Below are 13,424 nucleotides of genomic sequence, written 5' to 3'. Positions count from 1 at the left end.
AGACAATTCTTCCTGGATGTGATTTTTAAACAGTTAGCCTAAAATTCTCTATGAAGCGTTTACTTAAATTACGGTGGAGATTTGAAGATTATGTCTATGACTGATTTTCAAAATTATGTAACTATAGCTCTTAGAAGTTTTCACCCTGGGGAAGTATTTATAATCAGGAGCTACTGATGTGGCTGTGCCTTTGGCAGTGAGGTTAGTAACAGAGTTGATATTGTCCCATCCAGGAAATCTTGAGAAGTGCACCATTTTGTCTGTACCTAAGTGCCTTGCCCTGTGTCTAGTTCAGTAAATTGTGATGTCAAGCCTTTGTGCCAACATCTCTCCCACAAATATGTGGATACAAACACATGGAAACTAAAGATCTACTGTAAACACAGCGACTTTCCCCCATGTCTTTCAATGTCTTCATGGGAGTGGCTGGAATGACCAGCTGGCTCTTGACAGAAACATCTCAATGAGTAAGGGGGAAAATTTACTAGAATAAGAAGACGTTAATTTTGCTTCAAATACTGTTTTTTTTAAGCTACATATTCTTACTAATACATGGCAAATACGCTTCATGAAATATGTGACTTTTATGGTGGGAGAGCCACTGGTTCCCTTGGGAAACCGCAAGTGGATTGAATGTAAGAACAGGACATGAGATGAATCTTCTGTTCTGAACATTCTGTAATTGCATCCAGGGAGACCATCACTGACAGATAAAAATGTCACTGCTGTGGTGTCAGTGGGTAGCCACACTATGGAATTTTTAAAAAATGCTGCCTGCCAAGTCAGCACTTCTTTTTAAAAAACAGAACTTAAATTTCGACTCATTTATGAGAGAATCCAACAGTTGTGTGTCAACCTCGGTTTAGAAGAAATTCACTTTCTGTTTTTCTTCCTTTTTCCTCTTACCCAGATTGGCAACAATAAATGTTGGGTTATCAACTGAAATTTCCAAGAACCCCCTCTCACCAGGGTGTCTCAACTACAGTAACACAGATGCTTAGTCTCCATCCTTCTTTGTTGCTGGACTAGCTAGTGTGTTGTAAGATTCTGAATCCCTGACCTCTACTCATGCCATTCAGGGGTCCTCCTTCATCCTCCCTGTGACAATCAAGGATGTCTTGAGACCGCTTGCTCTTCCCTGGAGCCCAACATTGTCTCCTGGTTGAGAACCATTGCTATAACCTAAACCAAATTGAAACACAATCTGGAAGCCTGACTGTCACCGTGACATTGTTGCTTCTTCACAGGGGCAAGTCCTCAGTCTTCACTGTCTCCTTGGGCGAGTCCTCAGTCTTCACTGTCTCCTTGCACAGCTGGGAACTGGGCACAATGCTGGTTGCCTCATTCACCCTGTAGCAAGATGGCGGAATCATTCCAGTGGCCCTGGCAGGTTGGAGTTACAATAGATAATTGTCAGCTGACTGATGAAGGAATGAGTGAATGAATTTAATGCATACACATAGCAAATCTCTAAGGAAAAGAGTGTCTTCCTTTCATGGGTTCTCCTAAACCTCAGGAGCACCCCAGATCTTGTTTATGTCAATGTTCCCATGACGTGATGGGAGGGGGCGTTTGCCCAAGCAAGCACCACGTGTTCTCTTCTCTAAAGTGCTGGATCAATCTTGTACAACTGGCAGCTCTAACCCCTCACAGAATGGTCTCAGTCATGTACACATGGGTTTTTGTTGTCTTTGGCTTATTTTTGTGTGTTTGTTTTGATTGTTAAAATGTCAAATGTCAAAGTAGACTCGTATAATGGCAAAGCTCATGCAAAATCAAAAGAAAAGGATTTTATTGCTTGGTTCTTTCATTCCCTTCTTTAAAAGTTTACATAACTTTCTCCTGAGTCCTTGGGCTTCCTCCTCTTCCTTTACTTTAATGTTTCTTCCTATCTTTCCCTACCATCCCCCCACAGAGGCTTAATGTACATGTAAACACATGTGTGTATATAAAACAAAAAACCCTCCTGACTTTGTTTAGCTTGTTGTAAGTGACTAAGTTAAACCACAAAATAAACCACTGTAAAAAAAATAAATATGAATAGCTGTACATATATATCTTCTGTAGGAAAAAAAAAAAAAGACAAGTAACTAACAGTAAACAATAAAAAGAGCTCCTATTGGTTAAGTACCCAGGAGATTATTGACATTTTTTTCTGGACATTTACAGAAAATATGCTTGAATTATAGAAACTCATTCTCTAAACTCAGCTTATCCTTTAGAAGCATATTTATTTTTAATAGGACTATGTGAAAGCTGCTGTGGCTATATTCACTAATGTATTAGTATATATCATCACAAGAAATGATGTCAATATGGAGTTGAGAAAACTTACATGCTTGGTAAGTCTTGCAGGCTTTCCAAACAACTTATTTCCCAGGATAGTTTTATGTTGTGATTTTGTGAGCTCCACTTTGCACCTATTTAAAGATGGTAATTGGTAAAAAAAATAAGTAAATACTGTCTTCGTCAATGATTGTTTTGATCATGGGTAGGCTAATTTGCTGTGTAGCTCAAATGTACTGTCTTCACAAAGCTCAACAGTATTCCTGAAGTCCAAAGGAGATGCTGTTGATGGCAGCAGTGATGTGAGAAGCACTGAAAATTGGAGGATTGATAACAACATAAAATCTAATATACACTTTCAAACTGTCATGTAACAAATTGACTATTAAGTGGATTAGTAAGTGAATGGAGCAAAGTTCATGAACTCCAAATACAGACATCTCAAGACCTTAAGACCCTCGGTCCAGAGAGTCAATGGGTGCAGAATATCCTGTGAAGGGTCCCCTTCTGGTCTCCATGGAAACATTCTGGTGCCATCCAACCCATTCCATTCTACAGCCCAGGTCACATATATTTTTTAATGAAAAAATATTTTTTTATTTAATTACCACTGGTTACAAAACTATGTATATTTCAGGGGTAACACTTCACCTCTGTGTATGGAAAAGCCTCACCTGCAGAAGGGACCACTTTGTTGCTCCGGAGCTGAAGACAGAATTCCTAAATGTGATCTTATAGGCTCTCCTGCTCTGCTTTTCCTACTTCCCCTAGCCCTGCCCCTTCTTTGGTGTCTTCAGGGTATCTGTCTCAGGGAAGCTGCTTTAAATTCTGTGCTGGATCAGTGCTGCAGCCACAGAACACCTTCCCTCCACAAGCACAGGCTGAGGAGTGGGGGTTTCTCCCTCTGTGAGTGTGATGACCTGGATCCTTGCTGCCTCCCCCGTCATGCTCAGGTCCAGGACGGTATCTGCCATTTTCTTCTTCTCACCCCTTTATCTCAGCACCTTGCATAGTTTCTGACACAAAGGAGCCTCAGGAAGCACCCACGGAATGAATGAGTACTTAGTGATGACTCCCACACCTTCTGTCCTTCCACCTTCCCACCCTCGCAAGCCCAGCAGCCACTGTGCTCCATGTTGAGGCACCGGGAAATGTCATGGCCTCCTCCTGCCTCTGGCTCCTCAGCATGACAGTGATGGTGTCACCCCGTCTGCACGGTCGCCTTCCAGCCCTTGAGCACGTGCCACGCATGCCTCCTTTCAGTCCTCTTCACCCTGTTCTTTCTTTTCTTCAGTCATTGCTCCTCCTTGGCTTCATTTTCATTCCTACCAGACTAAAACTTGCTGTCCCATCAGCCTATTCAAGCCTGCCTGTCCCTTGGGGGACGTGGTGCAGGAGCTGCGGTGAACATCAGACCTCAGCATCATTCTGGGGAGTTTCCTCATCTCTTACTAGATATTCCAATCCTGGGTGCTGGGGGCACTGTTGGTCATAATATGACATGCCAGCAGGACAGACGCTGTAAAGGCTGCTGCTGTGAATTTAAACATCTACGATATTGTCACAGGATCTGTGTAGTCACAACTTGTCAAAATTGATGAGATCATAGAATAATTTTTAAATTGTCATTTTATGCATATATTTACAACTAAAGCTAGAGTTATAAAACATGAGTTAGCTCTTCTTCCATTTTCCCCCAAGATGGCTAGAGACCTCTAGAGACCTTCATTCAGGAATAAATGCACACTTGTCAGCAAATATGGGTGGGTCGTCAGACCCCTCAACTCCACAGCTACCTGGAGAGGAGCGGGTCAGACTGGGAGCACATGGGAACTGAGCCATCTTCTTGCTGCCCCTCAGAGGATTCTTCTCCAGCTCATCTGGGTGATGAGATCTGCAGATGACTGACCAAGCCTGACTAATGTTATTTCAGCACAACCCGGGACTGTGAGGCCGATTTGGATTTCTTCTGGAAGTAGATACCCCAAGTCCAGGCTGTCAAGGAGCCTGGAGATAATTTAATACATATCTTTTAGGTCCACTGATGAAAAGTGCTACATAAGTACAACATCAAATCATAATTGTTATTCATGAATGATTGTTATTGAAAGTGTGGCTGGTCATCTTGATAGTGAGACCTAATGTTAGATGGGTATTGACAAAACTTCGTCCAATTTAATAATCTTTCTGGCCATTTTTATTTATAAATGAATCTTCTGTCAACATCAAATTCTCATTAGCATCATTAGCATTCTACACTCTCCTTCGTGGGATCATGTAAAATTGATGGGATCAAATTTCTATTAAATGCAGTGCATGCTGCTGGGTTGTTATTTATACTGAGCATTCTGGAAGCCTGGGATCCTAATATCTTGTAAATAAACATTACATTCAGTGCTATCACCTTTCATTTTAAAAGGGTCTTTAGAAAGCTTTTAAAATGGCGCAGGGATGGAGCATTCATTATTAAGACTGGAGGGGATGGAGCAATCGTTTTCTGTGTATGGAATTTCTGGGTAATAAGTGCAAATTAACATTACAGAGAAAGGAAAGTGAACAAAGTACATTTAAATTGAGATAGGATCCTCAGATTAAGAGCAAAAAGTTTTTTTCATGTATTTATTAGCTCAGAGGTTTTCCAATCATTATAAAAAATGCTAGTGTTTTCCACTTTGGCCGATAGTTATAATGCTCCATAGCACCGGGTACTGAAAACTGGGCAAATGATGATACATTTTTTTTCAAAGACTCAGGAACAGCTGCTGCTTATTGAGTTACCGACACCGCTTCCCGAAGAATGTGATTTGGTTTCAAAGATAGCCCGGGACTGACCAGGAGGCCTCCACTGAGTCTGCGCTGTGGTGACGTGGCTGCTTCTTGTCATAGCATTATTAGGTATACTTCATGAAGTCACTCCAGACCCTTCCCCCTTTATTGGGGAGGGAAGTCTTTGCTGATATTGAAGACCATAAATCGAAATGGCAGTTTTATAATTGAGAGATATATAACACTTAGAGGATATGGATGATGTTTTAGGAAAAACAGAACATTTCATCGACCAAAAGGAAGAAGGATTCATGGTGCAAAATCTGGATTGCAAAATGCATGGGAGCTTCCTGGAATCCATGAACATTTTAGGGTTACAAGAAGGACGTTGATGTGTTTGCCAAGCCTCCCTCCTATGGGATTTAGTTTAAGACAGACTTTCAAAGTATTTCTTGTGCTTCAAGATTTTTGGAATGTCTCCTCAGTGAGACAACAAAAATACCATTGGTTCTTTCAATTCATTCCACCCTACATATTCAAACTATTTTTCTGACAAATAGTGTGAATATAGTGAATTTTTTTTTTCTATTTAAGATGCAACCTCTTCACCATAATCCCTTTTGAGATCAAGATAAATATTTGGTCATTAAAAAGAATTATTGCTCTGCAGTGAAATCTTATTTCAAGTTGAATTGTGAACATTTGAAAAATTAGAAAAAATAAAAAATATCCAAACAATGCAAGATGATCATTATTGTCTGTAAATATTTCTAATATCTTCAAATAGAAAATAGAACATTTAAATCAAAGTAACCTAAACGTGTAATATGATCTGAAAATATCACTTTTATGGATTTATTCAAAAAGAGTAAATAAAGAAACATTGGGCTAAAATGATTTTTTTTTTTTGCAGAAATTTTTATAGAAAGAAAAAGTCATCTGTTCATACAGCAATATCAATAGACCCTAATAATTCTTTTGGAAGACTGTGGTTATATATAACTAAGATGCCCACTGTTGACTTAATACAGAGATATTCAACAATACACTAAAGTAATCCCCCTTATCTGAGGGAGATATATTCCAAGATTCCCAGTGGACACCTGAACCTATGTTTCCTATACATGCATATTTATGATAAGATTTAATTTATAAACTAGGTACAGTACGAGATTAATAACCATAACTAGTAATAAATAGAGCAATTATAACAATTCTACACCAAAATAAAAGTTATGTGAATGTGGTTTCTCTATCTCTTTCAAAGTATCTTATCGTACCTAATGTTTTCAGATCACAGTTGACCATGGGTAATTGAAACTATGGACAATGAAACCATGGGTGGGTGGGTGGTGGAGCTATTGTATATTTATTTCTCAGGATACACTCTTTAATCATTTTCTATTTCATATGCTTTCCATTAAAAAAGGACATTTATTGCAACTATGAAAACTATACTTTAGAGAAAAGCAACGATCATCAAACAATTTTCCGATGAAGTTCAGTTTATCAAGGGACTTGATGAATCTCCAATTTTAAGTCCTGGAAAACTACTTTGTTAGTGTACTGAGTAGTTGTGGTTTACTTTTGGTGTACTGGTTAAATAAAGTGGATATTTATTTGGACACTGCTAGAGGTCTTTGCCCTCTTAGCTGAGAAGGATGTAAAACTACTAATAGGAGAGCAGTGACTTGGAATATAGCAGTCTGTGGGTCAATGTTGAGTAAACGAAGGAATGAATATATACATTTACACAAGAGTAAACTTGGAGACACTTGGCAATTTTTTTTTACCATTCTTTCATTTAAAAGCATTAACTGAGACACCTCCATGTATGAAGTATTGGGATACAGGTGTGAGAAATGCTGTTCCTAAGGAGCAAGTTGTCAAGGGTGGGTCCTGTCAGACTGATCATCTTAATCAAAGTTGAGGGAGAAGATTGATAGAAAGCTGTGCACAGGGAATTATGGGAACACTGAGGGAGGCAGGTAACAGACTTATCCAGTTTGCCCACAAACCACCACAGACTGGGCAGCTTGAACAACAGAAATACATTGTCTCACAGCTCTAAACCACTGTGTCTTTCGAGCAAAGAATGGAGGAAAGTTGGTGCTCTGGAACAGAGATTAGAAACACAGGCTGTGTTTCAGAGAAACCTGAAATCAGATCCTGCTTCTGTGGCTTGGCCAGCCTGGGGGCCATGGCATGGGCTATCACACATTTGGGGCTGACCCTACAATTTACTTTGGAGGTGGTTGCATTAAACAAAAAATCAAATCACTTAGTACAGAACATGGCACATTCCAAGAGCTTTAATAAATAGCACCTATTCCTTCTGCAAGTTACTATTTATTTTCAATATGGTAATAGATATGGATACAGATACGATACAGTATGGAGTAATATTTATCAGTGTAGTAATACAATATAGTAATAAATCAAGGGACCACAAACTTTTTCCATGTTGTGTTAAATAGTAAATATTTTAGGCTCTGCAGACCCTCTGGTCTCTGTCAAACACTCCACTTGATCACTGTAGTGTGTAGTAGGGAAGTAACCAAGTCAACAGTTAGCACATGAGCACAGTCCTGTTCTGATAAAACCTTACTTATGCATGGCAAAATTTGATTTTTATATAATTTTGGTACATTATGATATATTATTTTTTCTGAATTTCATAACACATAAAAACTATTCTTGGCTCAATGGTCAATTGAAAACAGTTGACCTTGGAAGCTATCATTGGGCACCCTCTGTTATAAACTGTAAGGAAGTGTTAGAAAAAGAATATCTGGTCATACATTGTAAAGCAAACATTTTCTTGTAACTAAGATTAAGCATACTTACTTTTTATTTTATTTTTTTTTAGGAATACTTATTTTGAAAGGAAGGTTTCAAAAACATTGCCCTGATGTATGGCAAGAAATACTGCTATGAGTCCCAACTCCTAATAGGTGGAACAGCAGAGCTGGGGCCCAGCAGGCTAAGTGAATTCCCCAGGGTCACACTCCAAGGTCACCCTAGTTAGAGTGAGGATTGACTCAGAATGTTCTTGACTCCAGGCCTCCTGTTCTTTCCATGGCATCGAATCCCATGATTTTATAATGCATGCTTCATAGTTAACTAGACACTGAGATTTTTATTCATCAATGAAAAGCTTATTCAAAATCTTGCTCCCCTGAGAAGAAAAGATAAACAATAATTTCACGTGGTAATTTTCCAAATTTCTGCACGATATCTACATATCCAAACACAGCTGTATGAAGGCATAAATTGACTCCAGGCAAAGAAAAATTTTCAAAGGCAATGCATGTTATTTGTTCAAAGAAATGTATTGTGTGGCCCCCATGCTCCTCATAAAAACAGAATAAAAAGAAAAAACCACGGAAAAAACTGTTGTTAATGATAGTCCTGCATGGGCCCACTGGTCTCCATTTGAAGGGTAAATGATAAGGAGAGAGATGGTAAGGAGAGAGGTGGAGAATGAGAGACGGAGAGAGAGGGGAAGAGGGAGACAGAAGGGTTGAGGGAGTGGGGGGAGAGGGAGATATTTCACATTTAAAAAATAGACATTGGGCCTCCCCGGTGGCGCAGCGGCTGAGGCTGGGTTGCAATGCTGCCTGCAACCTCTGCAGCACCGGTTCGATCCCCTGCTGCTCCCCGACCACCAGAGGAGGGTCCCACATGGCGCGCAGACCTCTCCTGCCGCCCGCTGCTCCCCTCAGCAGTGTACTTCGGTCCTTCTGCCTGCTCTGCTCCCCGCTCTGGCTCTGGTGAATTCTCTCACCCTCCCGCGCTTCTGACGGTACCCAGTGCTTGTATAAATACATAAATAAATAAATAAATCTTTAAAAAAAAAAAAAGAAATACATTGGTGGAAATTAAGAAAAAATATTAAAATAGTATGATAATTTTTTTAGAATGTGTATCCTTACACCTATTCATGTGTAACAGCCTTTAACAGAGTAAGAGAATGTATATTGAACATAAACATTAAAAACGTTCTTTATGGAAAGAAGTTCTTACACTTTTGTGGAGCTGTAGAGAATGGCACTTCCAATAGCATGCCCACTTGTCCCTAGTGCCGTGTCGCTGGTCTGAATTGACAGAAACTATGAGCCTGCAGCTCCTAGACTTCAGAGTCTTAGTAGGAAAGAAAAACAGAATGTAAAATAGCTCATTAACATTCTATATTGTTTCCAAGTCGAGATAGCATTTTGCTTACATTGGGCTAAATATAATTCAATATTAGTATTGATTTCACCTGTGTCTTTTTGCTTTTTAAATGTAGCTACTGGGTAATTTCCTTGTACATGTGGGTAGCTTAGCTTTGTATTTGTGCTGGAAAGTGCTGGAGGAACTGTTAGGTCCTTACAGACCATGTCTAGTCAAGTCTTCGAAACCATGAGCAGAAGTAGAATCTGGAGAAGGGAAACAAGTCTGGAAGAGGTTAGGAGGGAGATTCCATTTCGAGGGTGTGCCCTTTATATTTTTCCCACAGGCATAGAGCAGCTATGTAAAAGCTCAATAATTTTTTAAAATAATAAAATGAAAATGTAATTTTTAAGGATCGGTTTTGAAAGAAAGTGTTGCAATTAAATTGTTGGTTGTCACAAACTTGAAGTTGTTTTTCTTTATGGTACCAAAATAGCCATGTAGGTGTACAAATACTTAAATCTTTCCCTTATGGACAGAGTTAAATCCTATTAGCTTAGGGCATTAGCTTAGGGCACTCTCCTAATACATTAAAGAAAGTAAATTTTATTTAGAGAATGGAATAATATTTTTGTGTGGAAAATGAAAATACTTTCCCCAAATACCCTGTATTAGGAAGCAGACAGACAGTTAAAAGAGTTTAAAACCCAGGGTTGGGACCCGCCTTCCACAAAGCCTGTAACTTAATGACCCTGTGGTCACTTAAAACAACAAATATTTTTTCCATTGACATAAAAATGCAATTGTTTGCTTTTAATATAAATTCAGTTTGCTTTCCTCCTAAAAAGAAGTCAATGGTAAGGCAATAATATTCAAAATTAAACACGTTCGTCGCAACTATCATTTAATTTTCTTTTATGAGGAACTATTCTCTGAATTATAGCCAAAGATCAAATTCTGTTAATTTTATATTATCCATTTTATTACTAGTCATCTGGTTTATCACAGTCTTGAAAAACAATTAAATTCTAAAAAGCTACTCTAAGGACTAATTTGTGTTCAGTTAATAGCTCATTTTTCTAGCACTATAAAATGTGATAAATTACATAAAAATCATATAGCAAGACTCTAATTATAGCAATGTTGCCATGTAGAATTAGGTTAAACCGCATGTGAGAGATTGTGATTTGAGGATAAGAAATACATATTTGGTCTTCCCCCTCTGCCCCATAAAGCTCCTAGTACCTTTGCATTTCCTAAGTGATTAGAACAATAATGATGACAGTAGCAATATTATTACTTATAGCAAAGCCCTGTCAATGAGGTGACTTTCAGAAAGCTGGGGGTACCCTAACATGGGGGCTGATTGCCAATGATCAAAGGCCAAGACCTGGCCCCATCCTCAAGCCAATGAGCTTGTTGCTCGGACTCTGGCTAAGCCACCCCCTTTCTGCACTCCTTGCCCCTAAAAACAGTTCACCCCCAATCCTCAACAGAGTCCCCAATAGCTTGCTATAGTATCTATATCTTGAAATGTAATTCCTGTGCTATTTCCAAATAAACTTGATTTCTGGTAATTTGACTTTGCCTCAGTTTGCCTTTTCATTTAGGTTAACAAAGTCAGCACTTACTGGAGTCTCCTGACTACCCCTTCACTGCCTGTTGGAAAATAACCTTTGTTCCCAGGAACATGGGTCACTGTTTCCTTGTATATTTTAGCTGATTTATTAAACCACATTCCTCAAGCATCTGCTATTTAAAATTAAGCAACAAAGTGTATTTTTATGCTTAGTTTTTACAAAAGTAATTCAAACTGAAATTTTACATCCCTTATACTCCTTTGACCCTTCCCCTCACACTCCTGCTTAATCTCAGAAGTCTCTCTGTTTATTAGGGAAACTAGTTTTTGTAAGTATTTTGCTTTGTCCAATTGTCTACTGTGTCAATACCCCACATTTGTCTTTCTCATTTTGACTTTATTTCACACAATACCCTTAAGCTCCCTCCATGTTGCTGTAAATAGCAACATTTTGTCTTTCTTTACAGCTGGAGAGTATTCCCTTGGGTGGATGGACACTTGGGTACAGCCCTATATCAATGGGCACTTAGGTTGTGTCCATGTCTTCGCGATTATACACGATGCTGCAGGGAACATTGTGGAGCATATAATGTTTTGAGTTGCTGGTTTCATGTTCTTTGGATAGATGCCCAAGAGTAGGATTGCTGGGTCAAATGGTGTTTCCATATTTAGTTTCTTAAGTTAAATCTCAATCACTTTCCACCATCAAATCTCAATCACTTTCCACTTCCCCTCTCAGCATCCTCTCCAGCACCTTGGAAGTCTGAAATATGTCCCATTCTCACATGTGTGAGATCTCACAATCATGATGCCCTTCCTGGTGAATTGTCTCTTCAGATCTGCTGCCCATTTATTAATTGAACGATGTGTGTGTGGTGTGGGGGGGTGGTTGTTAAACTGAATATGGTTGTATGCCTTGGATATTAACCCCTTGTCAGGTTTGTAATATATGGATATTTTCTCCCATTCAGTGAGATGTCTTATAGATTGACTTATGTTTTCTTTCACTATATAAAAGCTTTTTAATGTGTGGTCATCCCAATTGTCTCTTTTTTCTTTTCTTTTCCCTACCATAGAGGATCAGTCTTCAAAAAGGTCTTCATAATTGATTTAATGGGACCTATCACCAATGTTTTCTTCTATATATTTTACTGTTGCAAGTCTTATATCTAAATCTTTAAGCCATTTGGAATTTTTTTTTTTTTGGCTTGAGGTTAAGGAATAATCCAACTTTTTTGTCTTATATGTGGCCTCCAGTATCCTTGGCATCATTTGTTAAAAGCATTCTCCTTTCCCCATTGTATGGATGTAGTTCCTTTATCACAAATTAAGTATTATTATATATGTGGATTTAAGGACTTTTGATTCTGTTCCATTGATATATGACATATTGTTTTGTTATTGTTTTATAGTATAGTTAAAGTCAGGTCACATGATACTTATTTTCCTCTCAGGATTGCTTTTGCTATTAGAGGCCTTTGAGAGTTCCTTATAAATTTTAAATTTTTTGCTCAATATTTTGAAGAATATTGTTCCTAATTTAATGGGGATTATGTAAACCTTTATATCACTTTTGATGAAACAGTCATTTTGACTATATAGATTCTCTCCACCAGGGTGGAATGCGCTGTATCAATTTTTGTCATGATCTGAATCCATTAATAACATCTTGTAGTTTTAATTGTAAAAGTTCTTCACCTCCTTAGTTAGGTAAATTCCTAGGTATTTGATTCTTTTTGATGTGATTGCAAATGGAAGTATTTTCTTTATTTCTCTTCTTATTCATTGTTTTCATATAAACACCTGCAACAGATTTTTGTGTGTTGACATTGTAACCTGTTTTCACATTGCTGTATTTGTAATTTTTGTTGTTAGCTATTGTTACTAATAGCTTCTTGGTGAATTCGTTATGGTAGTCATATAAATCATATGCAAATAAGGACAGTTTTACTTGCTATTTTCCAATCTGGATTTCTTTTATTTCCTGCTCCTGTTTGATTGTTCTAGCTAAAATCTCTAAGACTAAATTAAACAGAAGTGGCGACAGTAGATACTTTTTTCTTCATTCTCATCTTAAGGGAAAAATTTTTTTTTTCACCATTAAGTATTGTATTGGCTACAGGTTTTGCTGAGGTTAGCATATGATGGACTATTTTGTGGCCCATTCGGTGGCCTGATGGCAAACATGTTCTGATGGAATTTTAATTTTCCTCCACATTGTATACTTTAAGTGTCTGTTACTTTTGCATTTGTTTTGTTGATAGTTGTTGTTTATAGTAGCCCCTTTAGTTTTTCTTTTGTGTCTGGTTTGATGCTGATATATTCTTTTAATTTTTGCTTTTTCAGTGAAGCTTCTTACCCTCCCTTCTATCTTGAATGATGGTCTTGCAGGATAAAATATTCTAGGTTGGAAATTTTTTCTTTGAATATTTTAAATATCTTCTGCCATTTCCTTCTAACTTGTAAGGTTTCCACTGAAAAGTCCATGGGTGTTATTTTCTTTCTCTTTTTGTTCTTAATATTCTGTCCTTGTCATTGGCTTTCAACAATTTAACTATAATGTGTCTTGGAGTGTGTCAGTCTGGAATTATTTTATTTGTAACTGATGCCTCTTAGGTCAGGATGTCTGGTTCATTTC

This window comes from Talpa europaea (genome assembly GCF_964194135.1).
Source record: "Talpa europaea genome assembly, chromosome: 4".
In the NCBI taxonomy this organism is placed as follows: Eukaryota; Metazoa; Chordata; class Mammalia; order Eulipotyphla; family Talpidae; genus Talpa; species Talpa europaea.
The sequence above is the reverse complement of the archived record's forward strand: the minus strand, read 5'-3'. Positions refer to the sequence as shown.